General features: G+C 47.5%; 1 protein-coding gene and 1 pseudogene across 1 annotated transcript in view; one reads left to right on the forward strand and one right to left on the reverse strand.

Annotated features, from left to right (window-relative positions):
* The window catches only part of LOC149337871 (lipase member K-like), a 316672-nt gene that overhangs the window by 195504 nt on the left and 104355 nt on the right, over positions 1–16813 (reverse strand). The window lies entirely within an intron of this gene.
* Positions 2812–3720, forward strand: LOC149337874 (uncharacterized; annotated as a pseudogene).

Raw genomic sequence — 16813 nt, forward strand, 5'->3', positions numbered from 1 at the left:
TACTATAGTTCTCCATAAAGTAAGCAATAAAATTCCAATACGGAAAGGTGTCAGGCAGGGAGACACGATCTCGCCAATGCTCTTCACTGCCTGCTTACAGGAGGTATTCCGGGGACTGGAATGGGATGAGGTGGGGATAAGAGTTAAGGGAGAATACCTGAGTAATTTGCGATTCGCTGATGACATTGCCTTGCTAAGCCACTCAGGACAAGAACTGCAAAGCATGATCAATCAGCTAGACAGGCAGAGTAGAACGGTGGGGCTAAGAATTAACATCAGAAAACCAAAGTAATGTTCAATAGCCTTGCAAGGGAACAGCAGTTCGCAATTGGTAGCGAGGTGCTAGAAGTGGTAAGAGAATATGTCTACTTAGGGCAGGTAGTGACCGCAGATCCGGATCGTGAGAGGGAAATAACTAGAAGAATAAGAATGGGGTGGAGCACGTATGGCAGGTTCTCTCAGGTCATGAATGGTAGCTTACCAATATCCATGAAGAGAAAAGTATATAACAGTTGTATCCTACCGGTACTCACCTATGGGGCAGAAACGTGGAGGCTAACAAAGAGGGTTCATCTTAAGTTAAGAACAACGCAGCGAGCTATGGAAAGGAAAATGATAGGTGTAACGTTAAGAGATCGGAAGAGGGCGGAGTGGGTGAGGGAACAAACGCGGGTTAATGACATCCTAGTTGAAATCAAGAAAAAGAAGTGGGCTTGGGCAGGGCATGTAATGCGGAGGCAAGATAACCGCTGGTCCCTAAGGGTAACGGAGTGGATTCCAAGAGAAGGCAAGCGTAGCAGGGGACGGCAGAAAGTTAGATGGGCGGATGAGATTAAGAAGTTTGCGGGGATACAGTGGCGGCAACTAGCAAAGGACAGGGTTAATTGGAGAGACATGGGAGAGGCCTTTGCCCTGCAGTGGGTGTAGTCAGGCTGATGATGATGATGATGAACTCACTCGGAGCTGCTCGCAGTGTCCTCTTTTCGGGCAAGAATGGAGTCGACCTCTTAAGGTGCCTATTGAAGCCGCTAGCTGCTGCCGTTGCTCGGGGATGCCACTTGGCGTCCGCTGAAGGTCGCGTCCGCTTCAATTTCCCAATTGCCGCCGTTGCTCAGGGATGCCACCCTGTGTCCGCTGAAGGCCTTGTCTTCGGCGTTTCACGCCCGACGCTCCTCGCACCTTCGTACCCTTAGCCTGTCGTCCACACGGTATCTCGCCTTGGATACCGAACTTCGTCCTCTCCTGGGGGCCGCTGCAGTGCACCAGTACTGCCGACTGCGCCAGTAAAGTTGTGCCGGTGGTGTTGGTCCGGTGGTTTCCAATAAATTGGAAGCACCGCTTGAAGGGCTTCCCGATGAAGTGACTTCCAGGCGAATCGATTCAGGGAGAAACGAAGAACTTTTATAGAGGCTATTTACAGATGGGTACAAGATTCAGTACGGCCAAACTATCCGCGGCCGGCCTAGCCGACCGCCTGCACAGAGACTAACTGCTGCTCCCTGGTAGAACGAATTTGTTGCAGAGTTTCGTGTGTCAATGACGACGAGCACTAGATAAAGCTTGTAGCAACGTAGTATAGTGGGCGAGTTTGTATTGCATCTTTAAAGAACGAAACAGCGCAACTAAAACGAACGACCAAGAAAAAGAGAAACACGAACACGCGCTGACTTACAACTGACTGTTTCAATCGGAAAACCACATATAAATAATCTCTAATCGCTGCGTCACAGCCTCACGTCGTCATCGCAAACTACTCACATAAAAAGAACGGAAAACCATTGGCGAAAAATAAGCACCTACAGGCTCCCACGCTTTTCTAACAGATATATCTCGCGCTTAGACAAGGCCATCGAAGTGCTGCTCACACATGAGTCAACTTCTGTGCAGATATGATACGCCTCTACTACTTCCCGTACTAGTTGCTCTTTATAGAAGTGCAAGATGCCGGGCTAGTTGGTAATCCATGATAAAAAACAACGCAAGGAACGGGACGAAAACACTGTGTCTATGTCTTCTTCCTTCGTGTTTTCGTCCCGTTCCTTGCGCTGTTTTTTATCATTGCTCTTTATGGCGATACAGCACAACAGTGTTGTGAAAGTACGGAGTGCATAGGCAGGATTTGCAATGTGCAGCCAGTTTTGACGACCCGGAGCCACGCAAAGAATTAGCGTGTTCCAAAAGGCGTTCGTTGAGGCACCTGCCTGTTGGACCCACGTAAAAGTGGCCACACGAGAACGGAATCCTGTAGACGACTCCAACTCTGCACTGCACAAACTGAGTGGCATGACGGACTCCGCACCCTTCTTTGGCGTTGCCGTTTTCTTTGTTGCGTTTCACTGACGCCGGAACCTTGCTCAGCTTATTAGGCGCTGAAAACAGGACCTTGCCCCCAAACTTCGCCGCTATATTCTTCTGTAGTGCGCCAGCCATGGCGCCAGCCCTCGCCGGCACAACTTACGCCTGCTTCTTCCCTATGCCTCCGGCAACGTAAGGTGAACGCCGTTGCGGTCGAAGTCTGCGGCGTCCCTTCAAAGGAACCCGACCGCACCCCGCGCGCCCCCGCATCTGGCACGCTCTTTCCTTCTCCTCCCTTTTCCCTCTCGCAGCGGCGGGGCGCGCCTCCCGCGCTCCCTGCCGCAGCTCCGTTACTCAGAGAATAAACGGTTGAACAGAACAGACGTCTTGTCTTCGCTGAGGATCTCCGAGCAGCTTACGCCCTACAATTGGTGACCCGGTTTTCGACGAACCTAAGAAACGTAGAGCCAAGCTTTTCACCACGCTGAAGACAGGACGTCAACGCACGCAGCTGAAATGGAACAAAATCAGCCACTTGCGCCCAACCTCAACCATACAACGCCAGATGTGCCCGGCGAAGCCGTCTGTGCAGTCACAGTGCGTCTCCCACCGTACTGGGAACGCAACCCAGCCGTGTGGTTGCTGCAAGTGGAATCTCAATTCCAGCTTTCGAGAATTTCATCACAGAAGCAGAAATTTCACCACGTGGTCGGCGCACTGCCCTCAACAGCTGCAGAGGAGGTGTCCGACATCCTCACCTCTTTCAGCACCAATCCTCCGTGACATCCATATGATGACCTCAAGGCAGCCCTACTGCAACGAACGGCCGCGTCCGAAAGGACGAAAATACAGCAGCTACTCTCCTCCGAGGAGCTCGGTGACCGGCGACCAAGTCAGCTCTTGCGGCGGATGACGCAGCTTCTCGGTAGCAGTGCGCAGGCCAAGGACAATGCTGTGCTACGTGAACTTTTTCTGCAGCGCCTGCCATCCAAAGTCCAAATGGTGCTTGCCACAGCCACAACCATGGACTTAACATCACTCGCCGCGCTAGCCGAGGTGATGAAAGTGGCCACCCCACACTTGACCGTCGCTGCCGTCAGCACGCCCACACAGTCGTCGCCGTTGGCCGTCCCCGTCACCACTCCTCAGCCGTCGCATCTTGCATCCACCACCGCTACGCCTTCCGAAGTTGACCGCCTTTGTCAGCAGCTCGAAAAACTGATTTCGGCAACTAGACACTCAGAGCCGCCTCTACGCCGTGGACGCCAACGTCACCGCTCCTCAACGCCTCGACAGCGCGGACAGAGTGAGCGAAGTCCATCCGCAGGCCCACGCATCTGCTATTACCATCATCGCTTCGGCGCCAACGCCCGCCACTGCCTCCTGCCTTGCAGCTGGACGGAAAACCGGCCGGCCGACCACTAGCGGCGACGAGCGGTCTGTGCCAAGAAGAGTGTCGCCTTTTCCACGTCTACAACAGAACCACCGGACAGAAATTCCTTATTGACACCGGGGCCCAGGTGAGCGTTCTCCCAGCCACAAAAGCAGAGCGTGCTTCCGCTGCAATTTCGTACCTGCAAGCAGTGAACGGAACGCGCATACCTGTTTACAAACAGCGCTCTGTGACTGTGTGAAAGTACTGCGGATGTACTGTGGATGTACCATTCAGAGCAATAGTGAATGAACAAGGGACATGGCAATACTTGGTGTCAGGTTTCCTGAAAAAGCACCTATCTTCTTTGAACATAAAGGACCCGTTCCTGGTGGAAAATTCAGTGGTGCAAAAAAGGTTATCAAAACGGTATCAAATGCAGATTTGGGCGTTGTATCCGCGTTCAGCATCGACATAGAAGATCGTTATTACTCGCTGCCACATCCGACTCTCATGAAACATGTCAAGGAATGCGTCAGAGAAGACAACGACGAGAGTCGTTTTGTGATGGAATGCGGAATATCAGTTGATTCATTCTTGGAGCTATTGAGCGTGTATCTGCAGAGTACATTGGTGTCGTGGGGAGGAGACACATACGTCCAGCAGTCCGGCATATGCATCGGCTCAAGCGTAGCACCTGTATTGAGCAGTATATATTTAAGCGCAGTGGACAAGGCACTGGCTCTAGCATCCTTAGATACGTGGATGACCATCTTGTGGCACTACCAACGGAAGCAAGCCCTGAGGTGGTCAATGACATCATGAAGGTATTTTCAAGCACGGCGCCTGAACTAAGGTTTACTTATGAAATGCCGTCTGAAGACCGCCTGCAGTTTTTGGATTTGAACTTCAAGTTTCAAAGGAACCATGTATGTTGGCATTACGCACCAAGAACGCAAAAGCCACTTCTTGATTTTGATTCAAATCATTCCAAGCTGGTCAAGAACGAGATCGCCATGGCGTGCCTTGGAGCGGCAATTAAGAAGTCATGCTTGCATGAAGTTGGTTCAAGCTTTGACACACAATGGTCTCGTTGCAGAGCAGCAGGTTTTCCGGAAGAGGTGCTGGTGTCAACGTGCAACACGCTACTCTTGAAAATGAAAACAATGAAAGAAAAAGTAGATGAAAATGACACTGGAAGTAAGATCCATATGTGCATCGGCTGTCTCACAGATGGAAGAATATAGCGGCGAAGTTTGGGGGCAAGGTCCTGTTTTCAGCGCCTAATAAGCTGAGGAAGGTTCCGGCGTCAGTGAAACGCAGGAAAGAAAACGTCAACGCCAAAGAAGGGTGCGGAGTCCGTCATGCCGCTCAGTTTGTGCAGTGCAGAGTTGGAGTCGTCTGCAGGATTCCGTTCTCGTGTGGCCATTTTTACGTGGGTCAAACAGGCAGGTGCCTCAACGAACGCCTTTTGGAACACGCTAATTCTTTGCGTGGCTCCGGGTCGTCAAAACTGGCTGCACATTGCAAATCCTGCCTATGCACTCCGTACTTTGACAACACTGTTGTGCTGTATCGCCATAAAGAGCAACTAGTACGGGAAGTAGCAGAGGCGTATCATATCTGCACAGAAGTTGACTCATGTGTGAGCAGCACTTCGATGGCCTTCTCTAAGCGCGAGATATATCTGTTAGAAAAGCGTGGGAGCCTGTAGGTGCTTATTTTTCGCCAATGGTTTTCCGTTCTTTTTATGTTAGTAGTTTGCGATGACGACGTGAGGCTGTGACGCAGCGATTAGAGATTATTTATATGTGGTTTTCCGATTAAAACAGTCAGTTGTAAGTCAGCGCGTGTTCGTGTCTCTCTTTTTCTTGGTCCTTCATTTTAGTTGCGCTGTTTCGTTCTTTAAAAAAAAATAAAAAGTAAAGCTTGTGACAGAGCAAAATGTCATGCCTGTAAAACTGACAACTGCGCATGTATCCTGCGCAGACCGCTTATCGCACGCGTCCTTAAATACAGCTGCGTGATGTAATAAACGGTCTTTTCTTCCCTACGCTACAGGCGCTACAGGCGACGTTTTCTACAACTGGACTGTCTGGAAATGTGAGTTCGAACTTTTTGCAACTGCGACGAAGCTGAACGAACAACCCAAAGATGTTCAGGCCGCTACTTTTTTGATGGCTATTGGCGAAGAGGCAAGGCGTACATTCCGTACCTTCAAGTTTGAAAAAGAGGAGCATAAAAAGGATTTGAAGTCTTTAATTCTGAAGTTTGAAGAGTATTACAAACCGGCCACAAACCTCACGTTCAACGAGTTCCGGTTTGGTTCCAGGAATCAGCGGGTTGGCGAGTCATTCAACGATTGGCTCACAGAGCTCGGGACTCTCGCGAAGCCGTGGGAACTTGGAGAACTTGAGGACAGGCTTCTACGCAGCCGAATAATCCTCGGTATGAGAGACAAGGAATTGCAGCAAAGACTCATCTCGGAAAATCCATCCTATAACAAAACAGTAGAAATCTGTCGTGCTAAGGAACAGTGTAAACAGCAGTTCGCGCAGATCCAAGCCGCAGCCGTCCCATCTTCTGCGCCAGAAAGAAGCATAGACGCGGTAAAAGCAAAGACGACCTGATGTTCAAGATGTGGCTTACAACAGCACAAAACCGGAAGATGTCCCGCATTAGGAAGGCTTTGCAACAAATGTAACGGCCGAAATCATTTTGCGAGTGTGTGCCGCACATCCCGCTCGAAAGCGCCGCCAGAAGGACGGCGCATACGGCAAGTAGAAATCGCCGAGGACGAAGAATATTTTCTTCCAACGTTGGAAGTTCATGCAGTAGCCAGCGACGAGCACTGGTCAGCAACGGTAAATGTTGCCGGTGTAGCAGTGAAATGTAAGATAGACACCGGAGCCAACTGTTGTGTCATGCCAGAAACGATCTTTCGCAAGGTAGCAACAGCGCCAGCGCAAAATTGCTCGGCTACATTACGTACGTTTTTTAGCCACACAAAAAAAAGGCTATCGCGAAGATAAACCTTCCCATCTCTAACAAGACGCAAAGTACAGAAGCAACATTCTTCGTTGTTCTTCAAAATGTGCCAGTTACGATGAGCGGAGATGCTGCTGAGCGATTGGGCCTGATACAACGCATAAATGCGGTCGACGCAGAATACTCTCGGGACTTCGCAAAAGAATTTGAAGACGTCTTTCAAGGCCTAGGACAACTTAAGGGTATCACCTATCGCCTGCAGCTGAAGCCCGAAGAACGAGCCACCGTAAAACCAGCAAGAAGAATTGCTGTTGCCCTGCAAGAGCCCGTGAAAGCAAAACTAGATGAGATGGAACACGACGGTGTCATTGCAAAAGTGACAGAGCGGTGCCCTTGGTCCAGTTATATGGTTGTAGAGCAGAAAAATGGAAAGGTGCGCATATGCGGCGTCAGGGTTTTGGCAAATAACCCTTGATGAAGAAAGTTCGCGTGTTTGCACCATGAGCACTCCCTTCGGAAAGTACAGGTTTCTGCGGATGCCATTCGGCATCACATCGGCACCAGAGGTTTTGCAACGCGCAATGCACGAGATGGTTGGAGGGTTGGTAGGCGTAGCTGTCGTGATGGATGATATACTGGTCTGGGGGACCTCAAGGAAGGAACACGACAGGAACCTCGCCGCTGTGTTTGAACGCTGCAGACAACACAACCTAAAGCTTAATAAAAAAAAGTGCCAATTTTTGCAGTCCAGAGTACGCTACATGGGCCACATCCTCACCGCAGAAGGACTTTCCTTGGACCCTGACGGAGTGCAAGACATCATGCAAGTGCCGGCACCAGAGAACCGTAAGCAGCTGCAAGTATTTCTTGGTGTGATTAACTTCGTATCGCGGTTCGTCCCGAATCTGTCCGTTACATCCGCGCCTCTTCGAGAGCTACTGAAAAAAGACGTCGCATGGACGTGGACAGAAGTACAGGAAAGCAGTTTCCAAAGGTTGAGAGATTGCCTTGTCACAGCGCCAGTCCTGGCATACTTTGACCAATCAAAGCCTGTAAAGTTGAAGGAGGGCAGAAAGTTCGGAAAGTTGGTAAGCATTCATGATTACATTCATGAAAGCGCTTGTCTTGTGTGTTATTTCCTTTCGTCTCCGTCTTGTCGCGCTTTGAAACCCATCCTGTAAAGTTGTCGGTGGACGCGAGCCAGTACGGTGTTGGTGCCGTGATTTTACAAGGGAACCATCCCATAGCCTATTCGTCCCGCTCCTTAACTGACGCGCAGCAGCGGTACGCACAAACTGAAAAAGAGGCACTAGCCATTGTTCATGGCTGTATGAAGTTAAGGGACTACATACTCGGGCAACCAGAGGTGACAGTAGAATCCGACCACAGGCCACTTGAATCAATTTTCAAGAAGCCGCTTTGCGACTGCCCTCTCCGCCTTCAACGCATAAGGCTGGTGCTTCAAAAATTCCCAATCAGGGTGATCTACACACCGGGAAAAGAACTCGCTTTGGCCGACGCCCTGTCGCTCTTTCCGTGTAAAACGGAGCTGGTGGACGAAACCGAGCAATTTCAGGTCAACGTTGTTTCTACGCTACCTATTTCAGATCAACAGCTCCTGAACGTCAAGCATGGGACCAATAACGACGCCCTCATGACCGAGCTCAGCCGTTATGCAAGCACAGAATGGCCACAACGCAAGCAAGAACATCCGGATGCCTTAAATGCCTACTGGAGCTACCGCGACGAGCTGCACGTCCAGGATGGGCTGCTTCTCAGAAGCAACAAGCTTGTCATTCCTCCAGCCATGCGCAGAGAAGTTCTTGGCCTGCTGCACACTGCACATTGTGGCGAAGATAAAATGAAGGCGAGAGCCAGACAGGTAATGTGCTGGCGAAAAATGAACGCGGACATTGCTGTTGTAGCGAAGTCATGCACCATTTGTGACAAGTACAAAAAGAGAAATGCAAAACTACCCATGCTTAGCCATGAGTTACCAAATTTGCCATGGCAAATTGTCGGTGCCGACCTTTTCCACCATGAAGGCAATGAGTACCTCATACTTGTAGACGCTTACTCGTTTTTCTTCGAGATTCGCAAGCTTAATCGGACATCCGCTGCTGCTGTAATTGATGCAAGTGCGGAAGTGTTCGCGACGCATGGCATCCCAGCCAAGTTGTGTACTGATAATGGCCCTCCTTTCAGCAGTGGAAACTTCCAATCTTTTACGAGTCTGTTCAACATCAACCACATCACATCTAGCCCATACTACCCTCGGGGCAACGGGTTGGCAGAACGCGCCGTTCAAGAAGCTAAAAAACTGCTCAACAAATGCCGTTTACCTCCCTTGAATTTTACAGTGCGTTGTTGGAATGGAGGAACACTCCGAGGGACGAACATCTGCAATCTCCAGCTCAAAGGCTAATGAGACGTCACACCAGAACACTACTTCCGGTCCTCAACTGTCACCTGGAGCCGAAGACTATCCCCACCGACGCCGTTCGACAGAGACTACAAGAAATAAGACACAAACAGCGTTGCTACTACAACAGAACGACACGCAATCTAACAGACCTTCTCAGTGGAAACCGGGTGTCTGTGTACGACACACACAGCAGAACACGGGCTCCCGCCACAGTGATCGGTCCAGCAGGACTGACGCGATCCTACGTCGTGGCTACAGACAGCGGACAGCAGTTACGCCGCACGAGAGAGCATCTGAGGGCCACAGAAGCGTGGCGCATGCCCCTGCATCCCCAGCAGAGCGTCCAGAGCATGTCTCTTCAAGTAGTCCGCCTGTGGACATAGATCATGGCGCTCTACGAAGAAGTGAATGCATACGCCGAGAACCGCAGCGTCATCCACTACCAGAACGTAAAACATAGCAAAGCAAGCCTGGTTTGCAGAAGTTCATAATTCTCCTTTCTTTTTTTTCTCCTTCCATGTTTTCGTTCTGTTTCTGCTTTTTTTTTCTTTCCAAAGAAGGGAAGATGTGACAGAGCAAAATGTCATGCCTGTAAAACGGACAACTGCGCATGTATCCTGCGCAGACCGCTTATCGCACGCGTCCTTAAATACAGCTGCGTGATGGAATAAACGGTCTTTTCTTCCCTGCTGCTCGTCTCGTTTACAAAGCTGAAAATAGTTTTGCTTTATTCTAGTCAAGATAAATCGAAGAAACATCATGGGATACACCTGGGCGTCACACCAGGGAGAGGTTTGGCGCCCCTGATCACTGTACACAGTTCGTAATCATGTCGATTGAACCAGACATTGAATATAACTCAGAACGCCGCCGGGGGGCCGGAAGGGCAGGAAGGTAGTAGCGAAGCTAGCTCTCTTCCTAGTCTTCTCCTCGCAGTTTTTTTTCTTTATTCCGCTGCACTGCGAGGAGAATATTTTCCTAATCCTCTGAAGCTCGTCAGCGTTGAAGCAGGTGGCCCGCGGGCAGATTTGTAAGCAGGCCAACATGTGCAAAGCATGTGAAGAACTGGCCTTTTTTTTCAAGAGAAAGCGCGCTGTGCGCTGCAGCTACTCAATGGGAAGTGTAACCCACCTGCCCGGTTATGGCCCGGTCAGTTGTGGGGAGTGGGCCGGAGAGGGCTCTTTTCAATGCACAGTGAAGGGGCTTTATTTCACTGGCGCCTGTAACGCCCCCCTGCGAAGCTGTTGTGCATCACCACCTGTTCTTGAGTTCACTTGAGATCCTCGTGTTGTCGCCGGCAGAGACCTTTTTTATTTCTTGTTTTTGCGGTTTCCTTCTTCATTTTTTTTTCTTTTACCGTGCCCTTTCCAACATGGCAAGCACAGCGATGTTAGTGCACGGCTCATTTTGAGTGGTTGGCGCAAGGAGCAGCAGTTGCTGGTGGCGGTGTCAAGAAAGGCATTGGTGGCGCCTTCCTTGACTCCTCCGCTGCACAGTGCTAGAAGCCGCGCTCTGCAGTGTGCTCTACACCTACCTGACGGGCGGGAATTTTTCTGTTATACCCGTTCTTGCATCCCGTTGTTTTCACCTGGAAATCATGGTACAGGCGCGGCCTTAAGCAAACGGAGCATGCTATTGCGTTCGAAGTGCAATCACGCTTTCTGCATTGGTAATGAAGAAGCGTTGTTTGTCTACAAGAAAGGCCATCCACCTCCGCTACCAGCATGCGCGCACCACTGCTGGAAATTTCAATTGGGTGACGCCTGAAAAATATTCGAGGACAGTTGCGTGCTCCGTTTATTTTGTCCGCGCCTGTAAAGTGCACACTTGTGCGTTTTGAGGAAGAAGACACGTCTGACGTCGTTAAAATGACCTGATGTGATGATGAGCCACTGGAAGGACCAAGGTTTCTTTGAAGCTGTAGTCATCAATATTTCAGGTAGGCATGAACGATCATTTACTGTTTTTCACGTATTCATTTGTTGTTTACCTTTCTCGATGCTGTCGGCGGTTTCCGTTGATAGAGCTACAAATAGAGCTAAATGGTATTATAATGCATGATTTATTTGTAAGTTGGACAAAGTGCAGTTGGAGAGTAATCTACGTTTCAGTAACGGATTTCTTACTGCCACCGAGTTGCGTTCCTGCCAGCGGTATTTCAAGCGTATGACATAAATTGTGCAACGCAAGAACATGAAGGACTGACTTCGCTGATTAATCACGCTGCGGGGCTAGTTGGTGATGCATTTTCTAAGTAACGAGACGCACACAACAAGCTGACATGCGTTACTGCGTTACCGCTACCGCTGTTGCCACCGTGTTCCGTGCTTTGCTCAGTGGTATGTGCTCTATATATCTTTGCTGTACTGTGTGATAGCTGTGTGATAAGAGAAAAGTATACAACAGCTGTATCTTACCGGCACTCACCTATGGGGCAGAAACGTGGAGGCTAACAAAGAGGGTTCACCTTAAGTTAAGAACAACGCAGCGAGCTATGGAAAGGAAAATGATAGGTGTAACGTTAAGAGATCGGAAGAGGGCGGAGTGGGTGAGGGAACAAACTCGGGTTAATGACATCTTAGTTGAAATCAAGAGGAAGAAATGGGCTTGGGCAGGGCATGTAATGCGAAGGCTGGTCCTTAAGGGTAACGGAGTGGATTCCAAGAGAAAGCAAACGTAGCAGGGGACGGCAGAAAGTTAGGTGGGCGGATGAGATTAAGAAGTTTGCGGGGATACAGTGGCGGACACTGACAAAGGACAGGGTTAATTGGAGAGACATGGGAGAGGCCTTTGCACTGCAGTGGGTGTAGTAAGGTTGATGATGATGATGATGGTGATACCTCGAGCTTCTGGTCCACGAGTCATGGCAGACACCTGCCAGTCCTGCAATGAGTCCCTGCCAGGTTACGGCCAATTCCTGATGTGGAACGAATGTGAGTCCTCCTATCATATCGGCAGTTGTTCTGGCTGGTCGGAGTCAACATTTAAGGCCAAAGGAGAGAGCGGCCGCAGGGCATGGCGATGCGTGGCATGCCGTCCCTCTGAAGCCAAAGGTGGGGACAATGGGAACATGGACTCTGAGCTAACTGTTTGCCTGGCACACATAACTCGAAGGCTTGATGCTCTCGCATGATTGCCTGCTCAAGTTGGGGAAATTAAGGACTTCATCGAGTTATTGTCCCAGAAGTACGACGATATCCTGAATCGACAAGTTAAACAAGAGAAAGGCATTAGCAACTTGAACAAACGTGTAGAAAAATTATAGGCGGTATGTACATTCACCAACTGAAAGCGACTGTCAATGATTTGGAATCTGGTAGCAGGAAATTAAACATAGAAGTTCACGGCATCCAAGCTACGCTAAATGAGGACTTGATGTGTAAGTCGAATGCTGTGGCTAAGACTGTTAACCTGCCAGAGCTAACGGCGAATGACATTGGCGCTATTCACAGCCTTCCTTTCAAGCCAAACAAAACGCCTGGAATTCTTGCTCGGTTTGCCCAGCAGTCAATCCGAGATAAATGGCTGGAAAAGCGTAAAGCCTTCAGAAATGGTTCATCTGGAGTCTCCATCACTGAAAACATGACACACCAAAACAGAGAGCTGCTCCGTCGTGCTAAGGAATGGGCAGAGGACAACGACTACCAATTTTCATGGCACTGCAATGGCAAGATTCTAGTGAGGAAAAGAGAAGGCGATAGCGCCGTTGTCATTCGTTGCGTGGCTGACCTTGATAAGCTGTGACATGGCTCTACCTGAAAAAGCCGTCCTTTTATCTATTTGCTTTTGCTCCGATCATGCTCGATTCTTCGGCTGCGCAGGTAGACGTTGTAAACCTTGAATACTTTTGTGATACTAGTTTTCAGAAGTGTCTTAGTTGCGTTCATTTTAACTTGAGATCTGATAGAAATAAGCAGGATGCACTTGACTATTTTTCGGCGAAGCGCAAATACGCTTTCATGTCATGATGTTTTCAGAAACATGGTTTGCCTCGGAAGAGGATGTGTTTACACCTCCGACCTACAAATCTTATTACATGAACCGCACAGGCAAAAGGGGTGGTGGTGTAGCAATGCAAATCTTGCCATTTGATGTGGTACTTCTATATTTTGTGTTTGTTATCGCCCCCCTTCAAATGACGTTCGTCTGTTCTTGTCTTTTTTAGGCTCTTTCTTAGAATTTGCCAGCGAAAGAAAATATACATTAATCTTAGGTGGTGATCTGAACATTGACATGTTACAGAATAGGAGGGTTAAATTAGGACTAGAATCATTATTAAGCTCTCACTACTGTCAAAACTTTATAACGTCTCCTACGCGAATAACTGCAAAATCAACCACACTTTTAGATCTGTTTGTCACCAATATTCCCCTGTAAGAGCTTGTACTTTTATTTACATATCAGCGACCACTTGCCTACATTTATGTTTTTCAGTAAAGTCATTAACACGCCTACACGAATGCGCTCAGAATTTTCATACAGACGCATTACTCTTGATACGCTCTCCGCTTTTAGAGACTGCTTAAGCAGAGAAAACTGGAACGATGTGTCTCAGTGAGCGTTCCTAACTTAGCGTTTGAGATATTTATGAACAAGTTTTCTAAGGCATACCTTGCGTGTTTTCCTATCAAGACGTTTAAAATTTGTAAGAAAAGTAGGAAGCCTTGGGTGGATAAAGAGTGTCTTAAGCTTCTTAAAAAACGGGACCAGTTGTGTTCAAGAAGTACAGGAATTCAGTCACAAAACACCTTCGTAATGCAAAAAAGCAATATTTCTCTAACCTGTTCGAAGGACGCACAAACAACGTTTGGCAGGCACTAAGCACTGTATTTAGTAATGATTCAGAAGCGGTAACCACAATCGTAGAAGATTGGATAGAACTTCAAGGCACTAAGTTAGCTGACGCATTTAATGGCTTCTTTTTATCAGTCAGTGATGCTACCAACAGAAACCCTGATTTAAGATATATGAAGGACCGAAGTAATCCAACTATATTTCTAGAGTCAGTCTCAAATAGTGAGCTTGTAGCGACATTTTTAACAGTAAGCAATAGTAGAGCTGCTGACGCGGACGATATTCAAGTGAAACCTGTAAAATTTGCTATTGATGTATTAGCACCTTGTCTTACCCACATTTTATGTGTTTGTCCACAGGATGCTTTCCTAAAAAAATGCAGCGAGCAAAAGTGACAGTTCTGTTTCAAAAGGGAAATAAAAATGACATGTCAAACTAACTAACGAATTCACACCAACTAGCCCAACTGTCTTCCATGGTCAAACTACCGCCCCATATCCGTTTTACCTGTATTCTCCAAAGGTCTAGAGAAAATAACTCTGAAACTCCTGACCTCTTTTACTGAATGCTACAACTTAATAACATGTGCTCAGTTTGGCTTCCACAGTAACCGGTCTACGAAACTCGCACTGCTGGCCCAAAAGGAGTTCATTCTCGAAAACTTGGAATGTAAAAATATGGTACTTGGGCTTTACTGGATTTTTGCTAAAGCCTTTGATCTCATTAATCATGAAATTCTCCTTCAAAAACTGGATCACTATGGCATAAGAGGCATTTCTCATCAATTAATTACGTCTTACTTACAATACCGTACTCAATTTGTCGTCATTGAAGAAAAACACTCCACAATAAAGTCATTAAAAACAGGTGTCCCGCAGGGAAGTATCCTGGGACCATTTCTTTTCATACTTTATATTAACCCGATAGTTCACGTTGACGCAACGGCACATTACATAATCTATGCTGACGACACAAGTTTATTCTTTTCACGCAAATCGTGTGTTGATCTATTCGAGCAAATAGAAAGTTGTCCGAGATTAAGCCTGGGCTTAAATTAATTGCCTAAAGCTAAACATTAATAAAACGAAGGCTATTTTAATTCACCCCGAAACACACATGTCCAGCAACCTTCTATTTTTTTTAAAATAACACTGAAATTGAAGTAGCAAAGTGGTTTAAATCACTGGGCGTGTATTTCTCAGAAAACATGACATGGGATGATCATGTAAACTATATGGTTGGTAAGCTATCTAGGACAGCTGGCATTATGCGCCGTTACTGCTACAATTTTCCTATACCTGTTAACATGCTCATACATAACTCTTTATTTTCCTCTTTATTAAGTTATGCGTTTTCTGTATGGGCAACAACAACAGCTGGAAACATTAGCAAACTTACTGTCTTGCAAAAAAGGGCTTTTCACCTCGCCTGTAAAGTTCCATTTCGCTTCCACACAGCAGGCCTGTTTAAGAAGTACCACATTATACAAGTTTCATCGATGAACGGTCACAGACTATGCCGCTTATATAAACTCAGTTTAATAAAAAATAATGATGCCATCACTAGCCTAGCAAGGCTAGAGAAAAATATCTCTGCTTGTAAAGCGCGTCATCTTGAGGTGTGGTATGTTCCAAAATATAGAACCAATTATGGAAATCAAACGATAAAATTTAAATTGCCTACACTTCTGAATAACATGATAAAGGATGCTAACATTGACATATCAGATATATCACCAAAAGAACTGCGTTTATTGTTTGTATAATGTCGTAATATGATTTTCTGGTTCTTCTTGCCTATTTCATACCAACTTTTTCAACGATGTTGCCATATCCGACCGTGTTCTCTTGCCGCACGCTTCTGTCCTACCCCGTGTGTTGGGGGGTCAGGGCTTTTCAAGCACAGCTTTTCTCCTGTCCTCCTCGCAGCATCTTTTTGTTGTGGAATAAATTTCAATTTTAATTTCAATTCTGACATATGCACGTATCAGAAACGGAACCTTTTTCATTGTCGTAAATAGTGCCAATTCTGTTTTAATACGCGATAAGCATTGCGGCGTTCTGCGTATCTAATAAAGCTACAATGACCCCATTACATTTACCACAAGCCTTGCGTTCTACAGCTAAGCAGGAGCAGTGGAATTAATATCTGGCACGCGTTTTATATTCGGGTCGGTAGTGGGAATGAACGTGTTTCAAAAACCACTGGCGCATACCTGTTTCCGTTCGCGGTTCTGCGTGGAAACTATAATTTAGCCCGGAAAATAAACCATGAAATTAAGTTTTTAATATCCGAGAATGCATTATAGAGTAGGGTGTCTGGACTCTGTGCATAATTCTCAGACTTATGCTACTGTGGTCATGTGCACAAGTTCTGCGCAGATTTATATCCTGATCACTCTTAATTATCTACCAGGAAGCCTACACAAGGGCCCTGGTGACCATGAAGGGGCGGGAGCTCTCCGAAAAACTGCTGTTGCTGGCCGTGGACACTAAATTCACCGAAATTAGGAACCAGAAGGAAAAGCATCGAAGATACGAAGCATTCAGAGCTATAGAAACACAAGAGCATTAAATGGACCCCAGTAAACGTTCCTACGGAATTTCTTTGTGGTAATTCTGCTGCTTTGGGGAGAGGTATGTAACATTATTTTCAGGAGCTTGCGAGCAGCACAAAATCAAGTGGTTTTTCAATTTAAAGCAATACTTATAGATAGTGTTACAAGTGGACAAATCATGAACGAAGAAGTGGCGGTGCGCTGAACGACGACGACGTTGACAGTTGGTAGCTGGGCCCTCGGTTCTGAGCTGAGTGCTGGCCATCTCAGAGCCGCCGCGAATACAGACTTACCACCGTAACATCCACGTAACATCTTTTGGCGGAGGTGCGGGGTTGCGGTGTCTGCGGTGTCGGGGTTGCGGAGGTGCGGTGTTGGCTCT

The sequence above is a fragment of the Amblyomma mixtum genome, chromosome 7 (assembly GCF_055824585.1).
Source record: "Amblyomma mixtum isolate Tamu chromosome 7, ASM5582458v1, whole genome shotgun sequence".
In the NCBI taxonomy this organism is placed as follows: domain Eukaryota; kingdom Metazoa; phylum Arthropoda; class Arachnida; order Ixodida; family Ixodidae; genus Amblyomma; species Amblyomma mixtum.